The sequence below is a fragment of the Typopeltis vanoorti genome, chromosome 5 (assembly GCF_054136105.1).
Source record: "Typopeltis vanoorti isolate ZY-2024b chromosome 5, IOZ_Tvanoo_1.0, whole genome shotgun sequence".
Taxonomy (NCBI): domain Eukaryota; kingdom Metazoa; phylum Arthropoda; class Arachnida; order Uropygi; family Thelyphonidae; genus Typopeltis; species Typopeltis vanoorti.
Window position 1 is genome coordinate 21,069,788 of NC_143553.1, and position 11,620 is coordinate 21,081,407.

Sequence of the window (11,620 nt, forward strand, 5' to 3'; positions counted from 1 at the left end):
CAGGCCTTGTTTTTGTTGGTAAATGGTATTTTTGTTGGTTGATGATATATTCATTATTTGGAATCACGGGCACACAGCTCTCACAGATTTTCTTCGTCATCTAAACATCCAACATCCTAATATAAAATTTACTGCTGATATAGAAAATAATAACTCTTTACCTTTTTTGGATGTTATGCTTACACGATACTCTGAAAGATTAAAAATCTCTATGTACAGAAAACCTACGCATACCAATAGATATCTGCATAATCTTTCTCATCATTTTCCACCACAAAAACTTGGAATTATATCTACCTTAGGACACAGAGCACGTTCTCTCTTAAATGAACAAGATGAACTACAAAAAGAAATGAATCACCTCACTCTTATTTTTAAACAAAATGGATACTCTGAAAAAACAATTAAGAAACTTCTTCTGAACCCTCCTAAGCAGTGCACAACAGAGACTATTAATTTTAAAGGTAGCATCTCTATTCCATACATTAGCACAGTCTCTAAGAAAATAGCTAAAGTCCTTAAAAAATATAATATCAGGACCTTCTTCACCACACTTCCAAAAATCCGCTCTCTAATCAGCCATCCAAAACCTACTCATCACAACCTTAAGTACCCTGGAGTATATAAATTGTGGTGTGATTGCAATATCCCATACTTTGGTCAAACTAACAAATCTATTGAACAACGCATAGAAGAGCATAAGAGAGACATCTCATACAAAAGATCTCATGCAACTGCTTTATCCAGTCATGTTCTTTTTTCAAATAATCCTAATGATGACCAACAAAGCCACTCTGTATGCTGGAATAGATCAGAAAATATTTTTCGCTGTGAAGATGAGTTTGAAAGAAAAATCGTAGAATCACGGGAAATCCTACTGAACCCGGTCCACTTAAATAATAATTTAAGTTATAACATCCCAGATAGCCATGCTGCAGTTATTCAATATTGGCGTTCACGTGAACTTGCACACACAATTGCAACAAACAATGGCACGCCAGTTGGAACAACTTGAAAAATACAACGTTTTTATGTATCGATTATGTGAGGCAATTTGTACCTGTAATTTCCAGTTTGTTTATTTAAATAATTCAATGTTTATTAGTATTCCTTTCCTTTATAAATACCTGAAGAAGGCTGCTATATGCCGAAACTAGTAGTATTTATCATTAAAATCTTTATATGTTATCTCGGTCTTGGAGTCATTAAATCTATTTTTTGAAATATATATATATATATATATATATATATATATATATATGTGATCTATTTGGTTCTTTGTCTGTCTATCTGGTCCTATCCATGTCCATTTATGTATTTTTTTATGTTGGAAGAGACTCCTCCTATTACAAGCTTCGTATAATGTGGTACCTATACAACACGGTTTCGATATAATGTGGTCTACAAATTGTAGTAACCCTTGTTCAACACGGTACTTATACAACAGTTTCAATATAACACTGCCTAAAAACTGTAGTAACTTTTATCTTTTCATTTATTTTTCACTGTGCGACTTAAAAATCAAATTTTATCTTCATTAAAATTGTGCATGTAGTTAATTTATAGTTAATAAGTAGTTAATTTATATTTGGGGAAATACCCTTTAGCACGCATGTATATCAGTTGTTTACCGTATAAAGTGTTGATTGTTGAAAATTATCTTTGTTTTCTGCCAGGAAAGTACACTTAGAGGGCTTTTGTGATATGGTTGAAAACAAATTTAGTGAATTAACTGATGGGGAAACCGATTTAAATGAGGACGAACTGGTACAATTAATTGATGATGTCGAACATCAAACATAAATGGCAGAGAAATTTTCTGCCAAAGATTCTGATTGTGATGAATCCATGAAAGAATTCAGTTTAAAGAAATTAGCAGACAGATTGGACTTGGCAAGAAAGTTTGGAAGTTATTTTACAGATAATTTGCGTCTCGGGTCTGGGTTAGTCCTGAGCGGGTGGAAGGAGGGGAAAATAGTTCCACTGCATAAAGGTGGTTCCAAGACTGCTGTTGTAAATTACCGACCGATTAGCATATCAGGAATCATTGTCAAGGTCTTAGAGAAATTAGTCAAGAAAAGAATACAGGATTGGATAGATGAAAATGGGATATTGTATGGGGGACAACATGGTTTTGTGAAGGGTTGATCATGCCTCAGTAGCTTGCTCACGTTTCATAACACAGTGACGGCTGAACTGGATAGGGGTAATGGGTTTACAGTGATACTACTGGACCTTGCCTTTGACAGGATACCACATGGAACCCTAATCAGTAAACTGGAGCAGATGGAGATAGATATAGGGTTGGTAAGATGGATAGGAGGGTGGTTGAAGGAGAGATACCAGAGAGTGGTTTATTCAGGAGTGGAGTCAAAAAGATGTCTTGTGACTAGTGGAGTGCTGCAGGGCTCTGTTCTTGGACCACTGCTTTTCAATTTGTTCATCAATGATATTGGAAAGGATTTGAGAGGAAGTGTTCACTTGTTTGCTAATGATGCAAAGTTGGGTAGAGCAATTGTGAGTGCACAGGATGTCAAAATTTTGCAGGATGATTTGGATAGTTTGGAGGACTGGGCTAGGAAAAATGGATGTCAGTTTAATGTGGCAAAGTGTAAGGTTATGCACTTTGGGGTGAAAAGAATAGCAGCAGTATATCGCATAGGTGGAACCGTACTCCAGGAGATTGATGAGGCCAGGATTTTGGGAGTGCTGGTGGATAGGGAGTTGAAGTTTAGAGGGCACATTGCAAAAGTAACTAAAACAGCTCACCAAATCACTTGGCTTATGAAAAATACTTTAACATGCAGAGAGAAGCAAGTTGTTGTTCCTCTGTATAGAGCCTTGATAAGACCCCATCTGGACTTCTGTGCTCAGTTATGGGCACCAGGGTTTCTTCGTGATGGGGAGGAAATGGAGAGGGTCCAGAGACGAGTGACCAAGATGATAGCAGGTCTGTCGAATGAACCTTATGAGAATAGGTTGAGGATTTGTGGGTTGCAGAAATTGGACGATAGGCAAAGGAGGGGGGATATGATTGAGACATTCAAATTACTGAAGGGTTTTTATAAGATTGATCCAGAAGATATTTTTGAAAATATGACTGGTGGTGGAAGGACTAGGGGCCATGCATGGAAGCTGGGCAAGACCGTGGTTGACAAGGGTGTTAGAGCTAGGTTTTTTACTTGGAGAGTGGTGAATGAGTGGAATAAGCTTCCAGAGTCTGTTGTGGGTGCTACGACTGTGAATGAGTTCAAGGCAAGATACGATAGATACTGTGTGAATGTTGAATAGTTGTTCCAGACATGATGTTAGGGCCTCCCTCGATGAGTCTGTCGACTCCTTGGAGTTTCCCGGAACAATAATAATAATAATAATGATGATGATCCCTCAGCAGAGCACTTCAGAAAATTCACGAGACAATTAGATATTTGTTTAGCTCCATTTTATGAACTTAATAAAAAATTGCAGCATAGTGGTAAGCAAGGTCTAATTACTGACTTCTTGATAACTAAACCAGCCGAAGTATGCAAAGAGAATTATACAGATGATGTCCAAGAGATTTCAAGTGATGACTTCTGGCCATTCTTAAATAAAGAACATTTACGAAATGTTAGTTTTGAAGACAGTGATGACAATTAAACTGGACACCAAACTGGAGAGAATTGTTCGGACTCTCCTTGGACAGACAGAAGTGAAAAGAGTTCATTTGGCCTCATCATCATGCACATAGATAATGGAAGAGAGAAGAAGAAGAAGAAGAAGATGACAATTAAAATATACACTTCATTTTATTTTGCCTGAAACATTTATGTGCATTATGTGCAATGAAGTTTACGTACAATTGTAACTTTTATAAGTTTATACTATGTATTTGTTTCATAGTTTATATGTTTTCTTAACTTACAGAAATTAAGATTTCTGTAAGTTATTTTTGTTGGATACAACATATCCAACAAAAAATATTTTTTTGTTGGATATGTTGTTGTTTATATAATTTTAAAAAATACCATTTCGGAATAAGCCTACTTTTTCTATGTGATCTGAGTTTTGCATAACACGATTTATATAACATAGTCTTTCTATGGAACCTACATCTGCACTATACAAGGGTTACCTGTAGTACCAGGATAGAACACTCTAATAGAGTGATCATTAAATAGCTCAACTGTTTCATGTGCATGAGTTACCTAAGTCCCATTTTCCCTCCTACTCGCCACATAGCAAAAATCTCCTTGAGATTCTTAGATTCCAGTGCCAGTCTTCTTTCCTTACAATTCTGTTACTTTCCTAACCTGAGCCTTAGTTTTGTTTTACAACTGTTCTCCACCTCTCCCTCTCTTTATATACATCACCATAATCTTTTTCATCTGCAATTTTTTTATCATCTATTTGACTCCAAATTGCTTTATTTTTTTCACTTGAGATATACAACCTGCCTTCACTGTCAACATTTTTTTTCTTGTCAACAAGCTGTCAATGAAGTATCTCCCATGCCTACTGACCCGACTTCCTTCAAATTCTTTCATCCAATGCAAGCTAGTTTGAAGTCTATGATAGTTGCCTGCCTTATAATTCCACATAAATTCCTTCTGTCTTGATACCTTTACATGCCTATTCATCCTTCAAGTGAAGACTACATGGTCACGAGACCATAACTGGGGGACAACTATGACATCTCATTCACAATCAGATTTACAGTGATAATTGCATCCATTCATAATTAATATGGGGAAGGAGAAAGAAACACATAATGTGAAAGAAATAGAAACTATTTTTCCTGATAAGGAATAATTATCTGTGGCAAAATGTGATGGAATGTATGAGGAGTTTGAGAGTGCATGATTGCATTAGAGGATGTTTGAAACCAAAGTGGCCATATTTCTACATTTGGAAAGAGTGATCATGAGCTAGTAGGTTGGTAAATGTGGAATGTTCAGTTAAGAAGGGGTAGATTTGCACAGGTAGTAATTAATGACAAGCTTAAGAAACTGTTTGGTGCAGTGCCACAACATAAGAAACTGCAGGAAAAAAGATGTTAGTAGTGTTAAGTGCTAATAATACTACTGATCCATTTAATTCCCACCTGATTTGTCCTCTTAACTCCACACATAGAGTAAGGAGGATAAATCAGATAGGAATTAAATGAGTGAATAGTATCATTAGGAAGGAGCTAGAAAAAAAAAAAGATTATGAAAGGAATTATTTCAAGAGAAAGATGAGCAGCAATTCATTCACATTATAAAGCACAAAAAATTGACCAGTATGTTAAGGTAGGCAAAATCAGAGTATGAAAAGAAGTTAGCTGAGTAAGTTCAGTTATTTAATTGTTTATTTAATTGTAGCAAATAAAAGAAGAATGACTAGAGTAAGATAATTGTGATAAATGCTGAAGGTAGGCCGGTGACTCAAGCAGATCAAATATTTGAATTACTGAGTGATGACCTGCAAGGGTGTGATGGGGGTGATGTGGAAATAGAGGTAGATGAACTAGAGATGTGTAAAATATTACAGAACCTTGATGTAAATATCAGCTCAGTTTTTTTGTAAGAATGTGCTAAAGGATTGGTTATGTCTTTGAATAGGTTATTTAGTTTGTTCCAGCTCTGGTGAGGTTGAAAAGAGAAAGAGAGCAAAATAGTTCTCTTGCATAAAGGTGGCTCCAAGACAGAGATAGCAAATTATAGACCATTTAGAATCTCAAGAATGGTGGCGGCCAAGATATTGGAGAAGAGGAAAATAACAAAAGTTATGAATGAATGGAAAGGAAGATGATATTGTATGGAGTGGACAGGGACAGCATGGTCTTATAAAAGATAAGTTATCGTTTTCCTGATATGTACCCTCAAAGGATGTTCAGGTTAACGTGACAGCACTACATATTATTATTATTTTGGTAACCTCCAATAATTATACCAACAGTCATCTATGGAGCAGAAGCGTGGACAGTTAAAAAAAGAGAGGAGAAAAAACTGCTGGCATTTGAAATGAAATGCTTAAGAAAAATAAATAGAACAAGTTGGATAGAAAAGAAAACAAACATCACAGTCAGACAAGAACTATTGTATAAAAAGACAATAATAGAAAAAATTAGAAAACAACAACTGAGATGGTCTTGGACACACTGTACGCATGGATGCAGACAGACTTCCTAACGTCCTAATCAATACTTTTCCAACTGAAAAAAGAAGACCTGGAAGACCAAGAATTACCTGGCTGAAATTAATAAAGAACATCTCGGGATGCAGGACATATAAGGAACTTTTTTGAACAGCAAGGAATAGAGAAGACTGGAAGATCCTGCTCAAGAGAAGACTCAACCCATCTTAGATGGAAGAGAAGAAGAAGAGAACCTCCATAGAGTCAACAGACTCATTGTGGGATGCCTGCTCAACCACCAACATGTCTATCATAATGAGCTTTTAAGTTATTTACGCTACCTGCACTAACAATGCACTCAGGCAATGCATTCTACTCACTAACAACTCTCCATATAAAAAAATCTACTTCTCACATCCATCTTCACCACATCTTCATACAGGGATAACCTCTCGTTCTTCCTATCTTATCATCCACCCTTTTGTAATTTCTTCTCTATTAATCTGATAGAATCCCTTAACTAAATTGAAGATCTTTACCATATCTCCTCTTTTCCTCCTGTCCACTAACCACTGTAATCCACATTCTCTCAAATGCTCTTCATAACCAACAGTCCAGAGTCCTGATATCACTTTGGTTATTTGTCTTTGAACACTCTCCACATCACAACGAGAACTAAGTGACCAAATCTGAGCGCACTAGTCCATGATATGGTTTGAACCATATCATGGACTAGTAATATGTGATTTGAACAATGCCTTATATAGAGGCACTACCACCTCCTTATCCCTACATGTCAATGTACTTTTTATCATACTTTGCTGTGCCTCAGAACTTCAGTCCACTGTCTACCATCACTCCAATATCTTGAATCTCATCCAATTCCTGGAGTACAGCTCCACCAATACAGTATGTAGCCTTATATCTCTGTATCCAAATGTGTAACACTTTGCATTTATTAATACTAAAACTGCAACCCCAGTAATTTTCCAAGCTAAAGGTCTATTCAAATTTTTACAGGAAGATTATGGCTATATGAGAATTTCCATCAGTACTACTCCTGATAAAGCTACCTAACTTTGCATCATCGACAAACATTTGAAGATCCCTAGTCAATCCACATGAAATATCATTAACAAATAAGTTAAACAGCAGGGGCCCAAGAACAGAATCCTGAGGCACTCTATTGGTCACCTTCCTTTTCGGAGTCATGGCTCCATCATGCACAACTTGTTGGTAGCATTCAGAAAGCCAATCTCCAGTCCATCTAACTAATCTATTCTTATTTTTTTCTTCTGCAGCTTGCCCACCAACTTGTCATGTGGTAATCTGTCAATTGTTTTAGCAAAGTCCAAGAATATCACTGTATATGACTCTCCCTTATCCAACACATTCATCACTTTATTATAAAACATAAGCTGATTGCTAAAACAAGACCCACCCTTCAAAAACAAATGCTGACCATCATAGAGAATCTTGTGTCAATGTATTCTATTTCTAACCAATTTTTCCAACGCTTTGATCACAACTGCAGATATTATTATTATTACGGGTATCTCCATGGAGTCAGTAGACTCGTCGCGGGAGACCCAAACTAGGAAAACAATATCTGTCATATCTCTTCTTGAATTCATTTACAGACGAAAAACTCACAACTAAGTCAGGCAATGAATTCCACTCATTCACCATCCTCCAGGCAAAAAACCTTGTTCTCACACCCTTGTTAACCACACTCTTCTTTAATTTCAAGGGATGACCTCTTGTTCTTCCATCATTATCACACAGCTGAAAGATTTCCACTGCATCAATCCTATAAAAACCTTTCAGTAATTTAAATGTTTCTATCATATCCCCTCTTCTCTGCCTATCAGCCAACCTCTGCAATCCACAAGCTCTCAATCTATCAATGTAGAGAGCATTTTTTACATCGCTCACCAACTTAGTCACTCTTCTCTGAACCCTCTACACAGCCTCCTCATCTCCAAGGAATCCAGGTGACCAGACCTAAGCATAGTAATCCTTCCACATTCTCAAATGTGGAAGTATCAACACTTTATAAAGGGGAATTATAACCTCTTTATCTCTGGATTTCGGTGTGTTCCTCAACAACCAAGTAATCCTATGCACAATCTTGGACACCTTAGCAATGTGTTCCCTGAACTTCATCTCCCTATCTACCAACACCCCTACGTCCCTAGCCTCATCAATCTCTTGGAGTACTGTTCCATTAATGTAGTACACAGCTAGTAATTTTTTAATCCCAAAATGCATAACTTTACACTTTTCCACATTGAACTGACATCCATTACCTTTTGCCCATTCTACCAGCTTATTTAAATCATCATCCTGCAAACTTTCAACATCAGCTTGATTTTTTATTGCATTACTCAACCTTGCATCATCAGCAAACAACTGAATATTTCCCTTTAAGCCATTTCCTATATCATTTATATACAAATTAAACAACAATGGCCCAACCAAAGAGCCCTGAGGCACACCACTGGTCACCTGCCTCATTCTGGACTCGGCTCCTCCATACACCACCTTCTGGTATCTCTCCCTGAGCCATTCTCCTATCCATATCACCAATTTAGTATCCATTTCCAACTGCTCCAGTTTGCATAACAGTGTTCAATAGGGTATCCTGTCAAAGGCCTTAGCAAAATCCAGAAGTACCACTGTGTAGCCAGTTCCTTTGTCCAACTCAGATGTCATTCTATTATAAAAAAGGATAATAGATGGCTAAGGCAGGATCTACCTTTAACAAAACCATGTTGGCCTCTATAGAGTGTCATATCCTGATCCACCCATTCTTGAATTTTGTCTTTAACCAACTTTTCCAATACTTTTACCACTACTCCTGAGATGGTGATTGGTCTGTAATTAACTACCACAGTTTTAGAGGCACCTTTATGCAAAGGAACCACTTTGCCTAACTTCCACTCCCTAGGGACCATACCAGAGTTCAAACTTAAGTTAAATATCTAAGTAAGAGGGGTTGACAATTCCTTTGCCCATTCACGCAACACCCGAGCTGATATTCCATCTAAACCTACAGCAGTGTTTGCATTTAAATTTTGCAATGTATTTAATATATTGCAATATATTAAATACCTCTGATTTCTTAACTTCAATTCTCACATTAGTTATTGCTACAGGTACAGAGATATCCTTACTTGGGTGATAGACTTTTGAAAAGTGATCACTCAGTAACTTGACTATTACATCTGATTTTGTCACTTTAATACCATTAAAGTTATCTTTAATGGTATTGAGGTTATCAGTATTGAGTTATCAGCACCCACTAAAGTTATCTTTCCGAAGTCATTCTTCCTTTTACTTGCCACATAGTGGAAGAACTCTTTGAGATTACCCTTGATCTCATTGGCTAAGGTCTTCACATAATCTGATTTAGCTTTTCTTATTATGCTGGGTAACCTTCCTAGCTTGAGCCTTGTACTGCTCGTGGGTGTACTAACCGCATTTCTCCTTGTACATTCTCCATAACATTTTCTTTTTTTGCAGATCAAGCTTGATACTACTGCTCATCCATCTAACGCCTACCTTGTTTGTCTTCTTGACCATGGGGACACAATCTGATATTGCTTTCCTCGGATACCTGCTGATTTTATCTCATGCACTACTAACATCTTTCCCCTGCAATATTCTGCCATGGGATGGCTGCAAGCTCACTCCGAAGCTTGTTATAATTGCCTAACATGTAGTTCCATATGTACTCCTTCTTAATAGCAAAATCCACAGATTTTGCAACCTCCCAAGTCAATACCACATGATCGCTTTCACCAATTGGAGGTAACGAGGACATCTTACTTATGCATCTATCCTCTGAACCAATAACCAGGTCCAACACTCTTACACCACATATCCCTTCAGTTATGTGCTGTTTCAAGTAATTATCTCGTAGAAGATGTATGAACTCCATTTCCTTTTTGCTACATGATATTTCCTCCTTCCAGTTGATATCACCATAATTCAAATCCCCCATAATAATCACTAAACCTGCACTCATTGCACTAATTTGCTGATGCATGAATTCAATGTCTCCCCCTGGCCTATAGCAGCATCCAACTGTATATTTGGTTGCATTGGTCACTATTTCACACCAGACCGCCTCAAATGAACTCTCATTCTCGTCTATCATCTTGATATACTACTTTCTTTGGCTGCAACACATCAGCTATCATCAACAGTACTCCTCCCCCTGTTCTATCTTCTCTATCCTCCCTGAAAATACTGTACCCATCATATTCAATTCCAGTTACCACATCTTCTGCTGACAGCCAAGTTTCACTGATGCCTACAACTTTTGGTGAGATTGCACTGACTAATGCCAAAAATTCTTCTCTCTTATTTTGAATGCTTCTTGCATTAGTATACAAAAATTGCAGATTCCCTTTAGTTCTTGTACTGGCTTTAGAACTGATATATAAGTCACTAATTTCGTAGTCCCATGCCGATTTTTATCCCCTCTCTTCTGCAATTTATTCTGCGAATAAGGATCAATAAATATACAATCAGTGTTAAAGTTTCTCTCTCTTACACTCAACCTTTTCAATATTATTTTCCCTGCCCAATTACTTCAACTTGTTCAGAAAACAGTAACTTCTTCAATCGCTTATGTCCATCCATGTTCAGATGCAGCCCATCTCTATCATACAACTGTCTTTTTTCTTCAAACACACTCCAGATATCAACAAATTCCAGACCTCTTTTTTTGCACATTCTTGCAATCATATTATTCGTTATCATCGCTCATCTACTTTACTCATAATTGTCAAAACGAGGTGGCACACACTATCCTCCCATTGAAACTATCTCTTCTTTCCAGTCCACATTCCTATAATTAAAATCTCCCATTAGGATCATGTTCCTTTTACTTTTCCAACTAATTTGTCTAAACATTTCACAATCAGTTCTCTCCACATTCCCTGATGTATAACATCATCCTATTAAATATACTATTCTATTGATCTCAACTTCACACCAAACAGCTTCAAAATCTTCACATGTGCTACTAGTTTCCACTTCAACTATTGAAGGACAGAATTCCTCCACTACGATTAACAATACCTCCCCCCCTTATCTTCAGTCAACCAAGTTTCACTTATGCCAATTATCTCTGAGCATACTAATTCAATCAGTGCTACAAATTCAGGCCCTTTGTTTCTGATACTATATACATTAGTATACAAGCATAACACTTCTCCACTCTTTGAGGCCATCCCATCAACACAATCACTATGCAAAACATCTGATAATTGTTTTATTGTACCATCTGTAAAACGTGTTGTGCACTTTATTTTTTACTACACCTTTAATTATTGAGTCCCTATATAAAGGATTCTATTATCTTTAGATACTTGCTTCTTCTTAACCTTCTTGTCATTTTTGTCATTTACATTAATTATGCTCATCTTTAAAGTGAATTATATATTTCGATAACCGACCTAGTTGCATCAGGGATGGAAAATGAATGTCGGGAGACAAGTAGTGTGATAGGAGA